This window comes from Petaurus breviceps, unplaced genomic scaffold (assembly GCF_028583685.1).
Source record: "Petaurus breviceps papuanus isolate PSGF00001 unplaced genomic scaffold, PetGlider_PUasm1.0 90792, whole genome shotgun sequence".
Classification (NCBI taxonomy): Eukaryota; Metazoa; Chordata; class Mammalia; order Diprotodontia; family Petauridae; genus Petaurus; species Petaurus breviceps.
Window position 1 is genome coordinate 1,878,823 of NW_027187347.1, and position 16,147 is coordinate 1,894,969.

A 16,147-nucleotide genomic window follows, 5' to 3' on the forward strand; every position below is an offset into this window, starting at 1 on the left:
AACACATGGTCCTTCACCTCTCCAAAGAAGCAGAGGGAGAGGACTCTCCAGCCTCTTCTTCTTTGGAGCCATGCTTGGTAATTACAATTTCACAGCATTTTTGTTGCTATTACTTTGTTGCTATTCTTTCCATTTCCATTGTTTTTGTCATTATGCATACTGTCTTCCTGGTTCTGCTTTTATATCAGACCATTATAAGGATTTCCATACTTGACTGTATTCATCATAGTCATTTCTTACAGCACAGTAATATTGCATCACATTCATGTATTTCATTTTGTTTAGCAGCCAGGGGTGAGGAACCTGCAGCCATTCCCCAACAACGGATTTCTACTTTGTTTCTATTTCTTTGCTACCACAAAATATAAATATTTGGTAATAAAAGCACAAATATAAATATTTGGTATAAACAGGGTCTTTCTTTTTCTGTACTTGGTGCATACCCTGAGCATTGGAACCTATCTATCAAAGTGTATATTTACTCTCTTCTCATAATTCCAAATTACCCTCCAGTGTGCTTTGGTCAATTCATAGATCCACTAACATGCATTAGTGCATTTATCTGTAATGGGAATGTAAATTAAAGTGCACCTGGAGCCTGGGGTGGGAGGCTTGTTTTTCAGTAGATACTTTTTGATTGGCCAGTGGGTCCAAAAGGTTGTTACATTCTCTGAGCCAGGAGAAGGCTATATAAGCCCTGATGTGTGTAGCTTTGTTTTGGAGCTCACTTTCAGAAATGTTCTGTGGTTTGATCAGATGAAATTCTGAAAAGCTGTTGTCCAGAGCCCCCCGGCTTTGAAACCCAGATGTTGTTTGGTATGGATGTAATGGTTGGACAGTTTGGAAATCTGTCTACTTGATCTGTTTCTGTCTTGATGATTCTGTCTGTATACTTTGAAGTTCGGGGTGCTGACCTTTTTCCCCTGAACTAGGTAAACGATATATGTCTGACTGATTAAAGTAAGCTTGTTAACCCATTTTGAGTTGCTTTCCTTTATCAAAGCAGATCCAAGAACCAGTGTTGGCAGCAAACCCTGAGGACGCTTGGAGTGCTTGCTGCTACATTATCTTAACAAAATCTTATCATCATTGATTTCTTTTCCCATTTTTTTTGTCATCTTTACCAATTTGCCAAGTGTGAATTGAAAACATTTAATTGACAGCACATTTTGGACATGACATAATGCAGATAGAAGGCAACAGAAACCAATATATAGACAGAAATTCAATTATTTATTGTTATAACTATTTTGCATTTTTTGCAATTGAAGTCCATCTATTCCTTCTGTTTTCTTAACCACAAGGCTCTTCTAGAGGTCTGTGGAGCATGGTGAAGTTAAATTTCTTTAGCAAACAGTAAACACAAACACAAAATACAAGGACATTGAAGCAAAAGAATCCAATCCACAAACAGAAATACATTTATCCAATTAGATCTATCTAAAATAATTTTTCTAAAATATTTTTTAAATTTAAATCTTTAATTTTTAAAAAATGTTAAATTCAAAATACTTTTAAATTAAATTTTTTAATTTTTAAAAAATTTTTAAATATAAAATACTTTTAAAATTTTTAATTTTAAATGTAAAATTTTTAAATAAATTTATTTGTATAAGTACAATCTAGTCTTCCTAGGACTTCCCTACCCTGAAACTTTGAACAAAAGAAAAAAGAAAGAAAATTAAAAAGAAAAACAAAACCTTCATCATAAATGCTCATAGTCCAGAAAAACAAATCCTCACTTCTCCAGAATGTATATCTTTCCCTACATACTAAGTTCATCAAGTTCTTGGGCAGGAGATGAGTGCTTTGTTACATCTTCATTTTTCTGGACTACTACATTGACCAAAGTTGCTTTCTACAATGCTGTTGTCATTATATAAATTATTCTCTTACTTCTGGCAAGCCTATTGATCTTTATATTTACCTAGGCTGGTCCTCAGAAAAGAGACATAATCTTGTGTTCCTAGTCACTTCTCTGCATCATAAAAATCTTTCCAGTTTCCTTTGAAACTGTCCATTTCATCATTTCTGATGGTACGATAATTTTCCATTACATTTGTATACCAAAATTTGTTTAGCCATCCCCCTATGGGAAGCTAGTCCCTTAGTTTCCAATGTTTGCTATTAAAAAGAGCTGCTATAAATACTTTTGTGCACATAGTTCCTTTTCCTCCTTGTTTTATCTCTTTAGTTTTTAAGCCTTGTTGAGGTATCACTGGGTCAAAGTGTATAAACTGTTTGGTAATTTTTGGGTTATAGTTAAAAGTTATTTTCCAGAATGACTGAATCAGTTCACAATTTTACCAAGAATACTCTCATGGATCTGTTTTTCTGTAACAACTCCAACATTTGTCATTATCCTCATTAATCATATTTGTCAGTCTGATGGATGTGAGGAAGACCCTCAAAGTTACCTTAAAGTGCATTTTTCTAATTTTGTCATTTAGAGCATTTGTCTCATGTGGTTATTAATGGTTTAGGCTTATTCCTTTGAAAAGTTCAATATCCTTTGTCTAATTATTGGGAAATAGCTCTTTTACAAATTTGAATCAGTTCCTTATATATCTTGGCTATGACACATTTATACAAAGAAATTTGCTGCAAAAAAATTTTCCCCATTTATCAATTTCCTTTCTAATTTTAAGCACTTAGATTTGTGCAAAAACTTTGAATTTTTTATTATCAAAATTGTCTATTTTGTCTTGTCTGAACCTCCCTATCACTTGTTTAGTCAGAATCTCTATCCTTATCAAATAGGTCTGAATGCTAATTTTTTCCTTCCTCTTCTAATGTACTTATCAACTTTTATATCTAGTTCACATATCTATTTCGAGTTTATGTTGGTATATTATGTTAGGTGCTGGTTTAAACTTAATTTCTGCCAAAAATAATGTCCAATTTTCATCAAATAATGAGTCCTTCCCCCAGTAACTAGAGTCTTTGGATTTATGATGTTTCATTACTTCTGTATTTGGTGTAACTAATCTATTCTGCTGATCATTCTTTTTCTTTTTTTTAACCAATACCAAATCATTTTAAAGATTATTTCTTTGCAGTACAGTTTTGAGATCTGGTGCTAATTAACCTCCTTCCTTCCCATTATGTTTTCATTATTATCCTTGAGATTTTTTATCTTCGTTCCTCTAAATGAAATTCATTATCATTTTTTCTAGTTCTATAAAATATTCACTTGGTAGTTTGGTACAGTACTGAACCAGTAAATTAATTTAAGTAGTATTGTCATTTTTGTGATATTGGCTCAATCTACCTATAAGGAATTACTGTTTCTCCAACTATTTAAGTATGTTTTTATCTAAGCAAAGAACATCTTATACTTGGGATCATTTAGTTCCTAGGGGCATCTTGGTAGATATATTCCCAAATTATTTATAGGTTCTGTAGTTACTTTGAGTGGAATTTCCCTTTTTAGTTCTTCCTGCTTGTTTTTGTTGGGAACATACAGATATACTGATGGTTTATATAAATTTATTTTATATCTAGCAACTTTGTTGAATTTGTTCATTGTTTCGATTAGTTTTTTATTGTCAATTTAGAGTTTTCATCATATCTGTAAATCGTGATATTTGTCTTCACTTATGCTGGTTTCCTCAAATTCTCTTTCTTGTCTTATTGCTATAGCTAGAATTTCTGGCACTATGGTAAATAATACTAAATGATAATAATAGACATTTATATTTTATCCATGATCTTATTGGAAAAGCCTTTAATTCTTCTCCACTGCATATGTTTGCTCTTGAATTTAGAAAGATATTCACTATATTAAGAAAAGTTCTATTTGTTCCTGTGCTTTTTTTAGTATTTATAATAGAAATAGCTCCTAGATTGTCAAAAAAGCCTTTTAGTATCTATTGATTGTTTATCATAACATTTATAATAACAATTGTATTTATAATAAATTACCATATTTATCATAACACTATTATATATTATATATTGTATCATAATAATATAATTTATTATATTCATTATATAATTTATAATCTTCCATATGTTGAATTGACCCTGCATTCCCAGTATAAACCCAACCTGGTCATAATGTATAATCTATCTAAAATGTTGTTATTGCCTGCTTGCTATTATTTTATTTAAAATTGTTGTGCCTATGTTCATTAGGGTCATCAGTCTATAGTTTTCTTTCTATGCTTTGTTTCTCACTGGTTTAGGTATCAAGACCATATTTGTAATATAGAAAGAGATTGGTAGGATGCTTAAAAACAGTTTGTGTAATACTGGGTTAACTGTTCTGTTTTGGGAGCAATATCTCCACTCTAAGTTCATGTGGTACATAACTGCTGCCAAAATATATTTACTACAACACAGAAATTGTAGAGGTAAAACCTAGGTTTTATTATGCTCAAGTTTAGGTTCAGGTGTCAGAGAAAGCAATAAATCTGATAATTAGGATTCTAACAAGTTCTTTTATAGGCAGAAATCATGTCAAAGCGACAGAGAAATAATTCTTTTACATATTGTAATCTTGTACATTCCTCTTGGACCATAAAAGTTAAAGAAAAGCTACACCCATAATTCTAATTCATCCTTCAATGTCATAAAAGTTGAACAAACTTAGTTAAGCAGATCATAGTCTCATACATTGGCAAGTCTAGTTAAACTCTATAGGTAAACTAAGTCAAGGTTACAGATTAAACTACAGGTAGGGTTCACAAATAGGCTGATAGAGGGGAAAGATTGACAAGTCACTGAAGAGTAAGGAAAAGTTGAGATTCTTCCTCCGACTTCTCATCTAAGGAATGTTTAAGGCTTTAAGTAAATTTTCTCATCTTATGGTACAGGCTTTAGTCAGGTGAGATTATTAATAAAAGACAGGCTTTCAGTTTTCAAAAGCTGTGTGAGGAATAAAAGGGAATCAAAAATAAAAAAATCCTATTACAGTTGTTTGAATGACTGATAGAATTCACTTGTTAATCAACCCTATCATTTTCTATTTTGCTACTATCTTCATTCTGTCCCCTTATATTTCCCTGGCCACCATGACAGGTAATGTCAAATCTGTGATCATAAAGAAGTTAATGAATGGCACTGTCACTGACAAAACTATTGGAGAAGGAGTAGTTTAGGGGAGGGAAGGATAATAAAATTGGTTTTGAACAAGTTCAGCCTAGGTGCTAATGTGACAACCAGGTAGCAATGTCCTTTAGATGCTTGATAATTCAGGTTAAGAGTTAAGCATCTAATCATAATCCCACTTCTTTCACTTTTTCCACTTCTCTACACTCAGTGAATAAACTATCTGTTTTTACCAGTAATGTACCTCATTCAGTCCAGACTAAATTTCCTGTCGAGCCTGACGGGCTCAAGCAAAGGCAACAGACTTGTAAGGGAAAACAATTATAAAGTGGTTTAAGCACAGTAGTAGCTTAGGTAATTGGTGGTGCTACTGACAGAAAAAGCCATAACAGAAAGAAGGAAAAGAAAATAATACTGGTTTTCTATCTCTTGTGCCTAGCACAGTGCTTTGCATATCATATACATTTAGTAAGTATTTCTTGAATGGAATTGAATCTATTTGAAGATACAATTCTGAAACTCAGAAGAGTGATTAGGAGCTGGAATTCAGGAATCATTTGCCTAGAGCTGATAGCTGAATCTATAAGTAAATGAGATGGCTGAGGAAAAGAACAGAGATGGGAAAAGAGCCCTTGCCTAGGGTAACATCCACCTTAAGGAGTCAGGAAGAAAATAAGCTCTAAAATAGCCAAGGTGGAGGTTTAGGGTAAGTAGAAAAACCAGAAAACTATGGAATCTAAGAAGCCACAGAAATTGAGAAATATTGTTAAATACCTTAGAGACTTTGAGGACAAATACTGAAATTTAAGTGTTCTGTTTGTATGTTTTGTTTGCCAATGCCCTTTGGCAGCTAGGTGGTACCTCAGATAGAGTACTGAACTTGGAGTCAGGAAGATATGAGTTCAAATCCAGTCTCAGTCATTTACTAGCTGAGCAATCACTTAACTTTGATCTGCCTCAGATTCTTCATCTGAAAAATGGGCATAATAAGAAAACCAACCTCCCAGGATTATTGTAAGGATAAAGTGAGTTAATATTTTTTTAAAGCACTTAGCACAGCATCTGGCACATAGTAGGTCCTTAAACACTTGTTTCCTCCTCCCACCTTTGAAATTTTGTTGGAACTAGTATTTCTTAAGATTTGGGAAAATGCTTGCTACACATCAGGATCACTAAGAAAACTCAAATTGGACGTAACTTAACACTATCTTTGCATTTCTTTAGTATTAAAATGATATTCACATATGTATGCTTTACCTTTTTTTTTCACCTTCCCAGCTTTATCCTAATATCTATAAAGGAATAGATAACAACAAAAAAACTATATAAAAATACAAATGGTGTATAAATAACAACAGCAGCAATAATAATAATAACAGCATGCATTTATATATAAAATACTTAAGGTTTGCAAAACACTCTTAAATATATATCATTTGATCTTCATAATAATCTTATATAATAGGTGTTTTTTTTTTTCAAATCAAATTATTAACTTCTGGTTTACATCATTCATTTCCACCAGATTTTGAGTTACAAATTTTCTCCCTGATTTTCCCCTACCTACCACCCCAAAATAGTGATCCCACTGGATATCCTCTCCTCCAATCTGCTCTCTCCCATATCTTCTCCCATACTCCCTCCGACTTTGGGTATGGTGGATCTCTATGCCCCAGTGCCTGTATATTTTATTTCCCAGTTACATGTAAAATAATATTAATAATAGTATATATTTAAACATTTCATTTTAAAACTTTGAATTCCAGATTCATTCCCTTCCTCCCTTGTCACCCACCCTTACTGGGAATATAAGCAATTCAGTATAGGTTGTACATGTGTAGCTATGCAAAACATTTCCAGAGAGGATATATTGTAAAAGACTGACTATATTTCCCTCCCTCCTATCCCACCTCCCACTTGTTCTATTCTCTACTTTGATCCTGTTCCTTTTCAAAAGTGGGTGCTTCCAAATTCCCTCCCCCAGAGCCTGCCCTCCCTTCCATCATCCCCCCTCTCGTCCCCTTAGCCCCTACTCTCCTGTAGGGTGAGATACTGTATTTAATGTGTATATCATTCCCTCCCTAAGCCAAATTCAATGGGAATAAGATTGATCCATTCCCTTTTGCCTTCCTGTTCTTCCCCTCCATTGTAACCATTTTCCCTTGCCTCTTCTATATGAGATAGTTTACCCCATTCTCTCCAACTATCTCCTCTTGTTATATTCCTCTCTAACCTCTCAATTTCACCTTTTAAGTATCATCCCTTCTGTAGCGGCAAGCACCCCAAGCGTCCTCAGTGTTTGCTGCCCATACAGGTTCTTGGATCTGCTTTGATAAAGGAAAGCAACTCAAAATGGGTTAACAAGCTTACTTTAATCAGTCAAACATATATCGTTTATCTTGTTCAGGGGAAAAAGGTCAGCACCCCGATCTTCAAAGTATACAGGCAGAATTATCAAGAAAGAAACAGATCAAGTGGACAGCTTTCCAAACTGTCCAGCCATTACATCCATACCAAATCAACATCTGGGTTTCAACATCTAGGTTTTTCAAAGCCGGGGGGGGCTCTGGACAACGGCTTCCCAGAATCCATATCAAATCACAGAACACTTCTCAAAGTGAGCCCCCAAAACAAAGCTACACATCAGGGCTTATATAGCCTTCTCCTGGCTCAGAGAATGTAATAACCTTCTGGACCCACTGGCCAATCAAGAAGTATCTACTGAAAAACAAGCCTCCCACCCCAGGCTCCAGGTGCACTTTAGCCTAGGGGCAGGGAAGATCTTTAAATTTGCATTTCCATTACACCTTCCTATTAAATTGGTTCTGTGCCCTCTATATGTATACGTCTACACATATATACACACATTCACATATGTATTCATATGCCCATATACCCTCCTATATAGACATATATATGTATGTGTGTGTGTGTATATATATATATATATATATATATATATATATATATTCCCTTCAACTGTTCCATACTGAGAAAAGTTTCATCAGTTACTATTATTATTTTTCCATGTAAGAATGTAAATATTTCAACTTTGGTAAGTTCCTTATGATTTCTTTTTCCTGTTTATCTTCTCATGCTTCTCTTGCTTCTTGTATATGAATGTCAGATTTTCTATTCAACTCTGTTTTTTTTTTCAGCAAGAATGCTTGAAAGTCCTCTATTCCACTGAATGACCATATTTTCCCCTGAAACATGACACTCAGTTTTTCTGGGTAGGTGATTCTTGGTTTTAATCCTAGCTCCTTTGACCTCTGGAATATCATATTCCAAGCCCTTCGATCCCTCAGTGTAGAAGCTTCCAGATTCTGTGTTATCCTGATTGTGTTTCCACAATATTCAAATTGTTTCTTCCTGGATGCTTGTAATATTTTCTCCTTGGTCTGGGAATTCTGGAACCTGGCTATAACATTCCTAGGAGTTTTCTTGTTGGGATCTTTTTCAGGAGGTGATCAGTGGATTCTTTCAACCTCTGTTTTGCCCTCTGCTTCTAAAACCTCAGGGCAGTTTTCCTTGACAATTTCTTGAAGGATGATTTCTAGGTTCTTTTTTTGATCATGGCTTTCAGGTAGTCCAATAATTTTTAAATTATCTCTCCTGGATCTATTTTCCAGCTCAGTGGTTTTTCTAATGAGATATTTCACATTGCCTTTTATTTTTTCATTTATTTGGATCGGTTAAATAGTATCTTTATTTCTCATAAAGTCACTAGCTTCCATTTGCTCCAATCTAATTCCGAAGGAATGATTCTCTTCAGTGAGCTTTTGAGATTCTTTTTCCATCTGGCAAAATCAGATTTTTAAGGCATTCTTCTCCTCATTGGCTTTTTGAGCCTCTTTTGCCATTTGAGTTAGTCTATTTTTTAATATGTTATTTTCTTCAGTCAGGTTGTTGACTCTCATTTCATAATTTTCTTGTATTGTTCTCATTTCTCTTCCCAATTTTTCCTCCACTTCTCTTATTTGCTTTTCAAAATCTTTCTTAAGGTCATCTATGGCCTGTAACCAGCTCATATTTTTCTTGGAAGTTTTTGGTACAGGAGTTCTGACTTCACTGTCTTCCTCCTGTTCCATGCTTTGATCCTTTTTGTCCCCAAAGTAGGAGTGTAAAGTTGGGTTGCTCTCTTTGTTTTGCTTCCTTTGCCTGCTCATGTTGCCACTAAATTACTTGGCTTTTGGGCTTTTTGCAGCAGTAGGACTCTGCCCCCAGACAGGGGACTTTCGTCCCAAATGCTGGGGTTTTCTGAGCTGCTGAAGGTATTAGTTGGGTGCCCTCTCTGAAGCCTCCACACACTCTAGCAAGCTGGTCACACAGCCCAAGAATTCCACCCTAGACCACAATCCAGATCCAAGCAGGTTAAAGCAAGAGTAATGACCCCTCAGCTGGTCACTTGGTCCCCCTACAATCTGCAGCCCAGGAGCTAAAGCAGCCACATATGGCTACGGCAGCCATGGGGCCTAAGCCACTTCTCAAACCAGGGGCAAAAGCCAACGCATTCCCAAAGTCCACACTGCACTGACCCCTCACTTTGTCCTTAGCATCTGTATGTTGATAATTTTGGAAACTGCCACAGCTGCTGGTGATCTGAAGTCGCTGCAACCCATGGTTGGTCAGGCCCACCCTGGGGCTAAAACCTCTGGCTGGCCTGCCGGGCTGTCCTCAGCAGAAGGTTAGCTTCTCTGTGTCATTTTGTGGGTTCTGTAGCTCCAAAGTTTCTTCCGAGTCACCTTTTACATGAATTGGGAGAGGTGGAAGCTGGAGGCCCAAGGAAGTCCTGTTTCTACTCTGTCATCTTGACTCCGCCCATTAGGTATTATTTTTAATCACCATTTTACTGATTAGGAAACTGAAGCCAAAAGGTTAAGTGACTTGCCCAGGGTCACTTAGTAAAAGTGAATGTCTAAGGCAAGACTTGAACCCAGATCTTCCAGAATCCAAATCCAACACTCTAGCCACTGCCTCATTCACACTCACTATATTACCTGCACTTTGAGAATACAAATCATCAGTCAACTAATAGTACATTATATGTACTGAGAGTGTTTTATGATCGATTTGAGACCAAATTTAGTACGTAAGTTTTTAGTAACCTGATTGATTTCAAACAATATTCATTGTGTGTGACCAATATAGGCAGCAAAATCAACAATTTTATTATGTATGCTTGTCAACCATATTTTTTCTTCATGGACCTTCTTGGACAGTTTTTTGGAGCTCGAGAACACCATAGAACACAGTTCAAAAAATATGAAGCTATAGGATTATTCTTAAATAAATACCTCATCAAAAAATTCTAGACTTTGTACAATCTGGCTAAAGTCTACTTTTCCAGCTTTATTGCCAATAATCACATGCCTGTATCTAGGCAAGCTGAACTATTAGGTATCGTCTTATACCTTTCATTTCTCTGCCTCTACACTTCTGCTCATAACATTACCCTCTGCTAGGTAGCCTTTTATTCTTTTTCACATCCACTACCTCTTAAAATTCTGACTCTCCTTCAAAACCCAGATCAAATTCCATCTTATCCTATTTAGTGTAAAATTCTCTTGACAGGGGTGGGGATAATCCTTTTATTGAGGGGATTTGTTCTGTGAAGTCTGGATTCAGTCAAAGGGTCACACTTGAGGACCTAGAGTGTCACATGGGGACTCAAGGTCACAGGTTCCCCACGCCAGGTTTGACTATGCCTACTGTAAGTATTGCCCCTCCAATTCTGGAATTGCAGAAAGAAGAGATGAAGCCACAGGAAACTCAGAAGGGGAAAGTAGCAGAGCCTCAGCCACAAAAGAGGATTTGACAAATGGAATTGAATCCAAATCCACTCACTCTTTCCCCAATAAATATATTGTCATTAAATCTGATATGTGACCAACTGTTAAACTATTTCTCACCTCTGTAATTGTATTCATTAAACTGAAACTGCTTTCATCTTTAGGACTACTGATTGGTTTCATTTTTAGGTTTTGGGGTGTGTGTGTGTGTGTGTGTGTGTGTGTGTGTGTGTGTAGAGTTACAGGTATTGAACATTGTTTGAATGTATATTATTTAAAATTTCCCCAAAGTTCAAATCAATTTCATGTCTTAAAATTTCACTTAAATGGTCATTTGTTTCACCATCTATCCATGGTAAAGTTAATTCTTTTTAAGACCAAGTAGATGAGTTTAACAAATTAAAATAATTTAAATGCTTTCATCACTGTTTATATCCCATAAAAGATATAAGTTCATGTGCTCTATTATATTTTTGAGCAATATATTCTTAGGAAGAGCATCAAATTTATTATTTTATTAAATAGAGTGTCTTTAAGTTTATCTGACTTAATCACATCTTCAACTTGAGATTCATGCTTTCCAGTGTGAATCTTTAAATTCGTCAAAGCTCTTATGGTGTGTTTGATTAATTTTTGCACTTTCTGAATGTTAGTTGATCTTGACTGCAATGCAGTTGAAAGTAATGAAAATTCTTCAAGAATGCCAATCATTAAAGCAAGGTCTTGCAAAAAAAAAATGTTAGCTAGTCTCTTTGCCGAACCAGAATAAGAAAAATTCATACAAAATGTAGGATAGACATGCCATGAAGCAACAGCAGCTCCTAATAAACTATATACTGCCCCAGTGCTTGACCAATTTTAATAAATTCAACTTCAAGTTGTTTAGCTATAAATGCTACCTTGGTATGATTTTTTTTTTGGAGGGCAGGGCAATTGGGGTTAAGTGACTTGCCCAAGGTCACATGGCTAGTAAATGTTATGTGTCTGAAGTAGGATTTGAACTCAGGTCCTCCTGAGTCCGGGGTCAGTGCTCTATTTACTGTGCATCTAGCTGCCCCTGATTTTTTTTTTATCAGATTGGTAATAAATAGAATAAAATTCATCTAAAATATTTTTAAATGATTAACTTATTTTATTTTATGTATTGTACCTTCAAGTGGTAAGTACAAGAATTATTTAAATGATACCAAATTATTACTTTAGGAAATTTTTCTACTCCAGTCTTCCTACCAACATTGTATTAGCACCATAAGAATGAAATGCAATTTAGTTTGCTTTCAAATATTCATTTTTAAAGCCATAACCATTTAAAGCAGACAATAATGTATTGAAAATATACTCTTCAGTGGTTAACATCAGTTCTTATAAACAACAAATAACATTACCAGGTGAAGAAATCCATTGAATTGAACACTGGCTATGTTTACCACCCAGTCTGAAAAATTCCTGAAAATTTAACAATCAGCTGCTATGAACTAGTTTCAGTATATTACTGAACACAAGTCACTAAAAGATCTATTGTAAGTGTCATAGGGGTGACTAACAACACCAGTGTAGCATATAGCCACCACCATTGCCATACTTGAAGTCCTATGACAGGCAGATCGGTGACACAGTGGATAATGCATTGGGCCTGTCAAGAAGACCAGAGTCCAGGGGCGGCCAGGTGGCTCAGTGAGTAAGAGCACTGGCTCCAGTGTCGGGATGACCTGGGGGATCGAATCCGGGCTCAGATACTTAGCACCACACCCAGAAATAACTGGCCATGTAACCTTGAGCAAGGTACTTAACCCCAATTGCTTAAAAAAAAAAAAAAAGAACAGAGTTCAAGTCTGACCTCAGATACTTACTAGCTGTGTGATCCTTGGAAAGTCATTTAGCCTTGGTCTGCCTCAATTTTCTCAACTGTAAATGGGAATAATGATTTCATCTATCTCTCAGGGTTGTGAGGTTCAACTGAAATAATATTTATAAAAAGCTCTTAGGGGCAGCTGGGTGGCGCAGTGAGTAAAGCACCGGCCCTGGAGTCAGGAGGACCGGAGTTCGGTTCCAGCCTCAGACACTTAACACCCACCCAAAAAAAGACTAGCCATGTAACGTTGGGCAAGTTACTTAACCCCAATTGCCCTCCAAAAGGCAAAAAAAAAAAAAAGCTCTTAGCGCCACATGGTAGGCACCCCATAATTATATGAACTATTTGTCCCTGACCTGTGTTAGAGCATTCTGAGCTCACACTGGTCTGATCAGCTATAGTTGGACACATTGTACCTTGACCCCAAAATAATAATGTCATTTTGTTTGTCTTTGAGAATGAAAGACAACAACCAACCAACTATATAAATGCTTATTCCCTTTCCTCCTTTAGTCCCTGGTCTGCCATTTACTTGTCAGGTGACCTTAGATAACCCACTTAATCTCTCAAAGCCTCAGTTTCCTTATCTCTGAAATGGCAATCAAATCACATGGCCTAGTCAGACACAAGGTTACAGAGAGGATCAAATGAAATCATTCATATGAGAGAACCTTATAAGTCATTTTAATTCAACTGACATCTATTAAATATCTATTATGTGTCAGGTTCAATGTTTATACAGGCAGTAGATATTTGGGTGTAGTTTAACACTTAAGATCACTTGCTGGGCTTAAAAAAAAAAGTTATAGTCAGTACAGAGGACTGATTTTCACCAGGAAAAAAAAAAGTACAGGTTACTAGAATCCCATAGAGTAAATTATTATTTTGGAGACTAAAGCATGATTGTTTCAGAGTGAAATTGAGGATAAGACAAATGTACCTCGAAGCCTAGCTAAAGAGGTTTATTTACTGAAGTACTCAATAGGTTCCTTATAAAATTGCCTCACAAATTAGGCAGTCCCCCAGAGAGACCCCAACGGCACTATTTTACCATGGCTTCATAGTGCCAGTTATTAGTGGACTGATAAAGTTAATCAACGCTTCAGTTTTGCCAAACTAAAAGAAACAAAAGGGACAGCTTCATATAGATAACAAGTTGAACTTGAAATCGGAAAGACGTGAGTTCAAAACTTACCTCTGATATATACCATCTCTGTGACTTGCTGTAGGGTTAATGTAATATAAGATCTCCCCTGTTCATTAATAGGCCTATGTGACCACATGTGTTCCTTTTCCCCTTGGAACATGGGCCATGTTCTAGGTTTAAAGGTACTCAGGTATTTCAATCATGGATGTCTTGCTGCTTTGATCTCTGATCCAGTTCACAGCTGTGATACATCCTGAGTCACACAGAGCCCATCAGGTCATTCAGGGAGATTTATATTACCTTGGGAGAGGAACTTGACTAAGGAGGAGCTTGCCCAAAGGGAGACTTGATCGAAGGGAGGCCTGCTTGCTGGCAGGGAGGCTTTCACTTGTTTTGGCATTGAGCCAATTAGGCACTGAGTCACATGGTTGTGATGCCTTCTGGCTCTGAGTCTGTTAGTTGAAAACTATATATACTGGGAGGTTGGTATTATACTTTATTTTACTTTGGGGATCACTCATGAGAAGGATGTTTCCTTGTGATTTGGCCAGATGAGATTCTGAGTAGCCATTGTTAAGGAGCTCCCTGGTTTTGTGAACCCAGATGTTAATGTTTCCTAGTCTGGTGATTAGGTATCTATTACTCTGTTTAGATAGTTGGAGCCCTGTCTATTGAATTCTTTCTTGGATACTCACTTCTTTTTACTTATCTGTCCTTTTATTAAACTAAGATCATTAACCCCTTTAAAGCTGTCTTTCCTTTAGAAAAGCAAATCAAAGAACCTGTGCTAGTAGCCCATCCTGTGTGCTAGTGTGTTTTCTACTACAGTTGCTAAATCAAGGTTCTAGGCAACTCTTTAAGACTGTAAGTTACAGAGGAGATGCTAACCTGCATCAGTGGAGGGAGTTTCCTCTCATAGGAGTTTCCAGGAAATCACAGATCTAGCCCCTATCCTTCATGGTTATAAAGTGTTTTGTTACCAAGCTCCTGGGAGGAAGCTGTGAAAAGATCATCCTTAATTTACAGATAAAGAAACTAAGATTCAGAGCCAAGGACTACTTGCCCAAGATCCCATGGTCAAAATTCAAACCTAGTTCTTTAAAGTCAAGCATTTGTACAACTCAAAGCTGCTTCAAGAAATCATCTTTCATCTCCCTTCCCCCTCTTTTCCTTTAGTATTCATTCATTCTTAATTTTGTAAGCTATTTAGATAAAGTAAAGGTAATTACTAAGGTCAAGTAACTTGACTACAGAGTTAAGCTAACATTTGGGTGGAGTATAACTGGAGACAATAGAAAATGAATCAATTTAAGTCATCAAGTATTTATTACTATTTGCCAAGAACTCTGCTAAGTTCTGGGAATACAAATACAAGCAAAAATAAAGACAGTCTCTGCTCTCAGGAAGCTTAGATTCTAATGGGGAAAACAATACATAGCAATGAGCTATGAAGTACAGTTAGCTGGGAGTGGAGCACAGATAACCTGGTAAAAGTCTGATGGGGAGATAGGAAGAGAGTGAAGGCTAGCTGGTGTGGACTCTTCTTCAAAAAAGAGTTTCTGGGAGAAAGTCACATAAATGGGAGGAGCAAAGGAAGTCAATGAAATTATTTTAACATTCATTTTGTTAGCAAATAGTCAAGGCTTTGTATTCTCAAATCACTGCATCATTATTAATGTGTTATAATCATTTTTTCAATAGCCCTTGAAATTATACATGTACAAAGTCTGAATACAGAAAAATGAATGGATAATTATTTATTGAGACATCTTTCTACTATGTTGCTGAAATTATCCACAAAAGACTAAAAAGTTCATAGGATCATAGACTTACAACTGAAGGGCATGGTGGGGCTCTTCTCCAAGTCCTTCATTTTGTAGCTGCAGAAGCTGAGACCCAGAGAATAGCTGAGTCAGGATTTGAGCCTAGCTCCTTTGACTCAAAATCCCACAGTCTTTGGACTGTCTCTCTGAACTATTATGAAATCCTGGTTATTTCTACTACATTGGTTAAAAATTAAACATATTCTGTTTTTCTTTCCCCTAGACTACACTTTTCCCCCTTATTTTGCTGAATTCAAATGTGGCTCTTTAGCAATTCACAGGACCGGGTAGAACTAACTTAAATTTCAACAAAGCATTTGACATAGACTACATCTGCCATCAAAAAACTTAAGTGCTTTGGAATGGCATATGAATTCTGACAGGAAGACTATAGAGAGAAAATGAATTTCACTACAAATGACTAAAGGAATGTCAGAAAGAGATGAAAAGATAAGGAGAGACAGAGGCAGGAGGGATAAAG

General features: G+C 36.1%; 1 pseudogene; it reads right to left on the reverse strand.

Moving 5' to 3' along the window:
- Positions 1-10,760: 10,760 nt before the first annotated feature.
- Positions 10,761-13,907, reverse strand: LOC138147426 (E3 SUMO-protein ligase KIAA1586-like; annotated as a pseudogene).
- Positions 13,908-16,147: the final 2,240 nt, after the last annotated feature.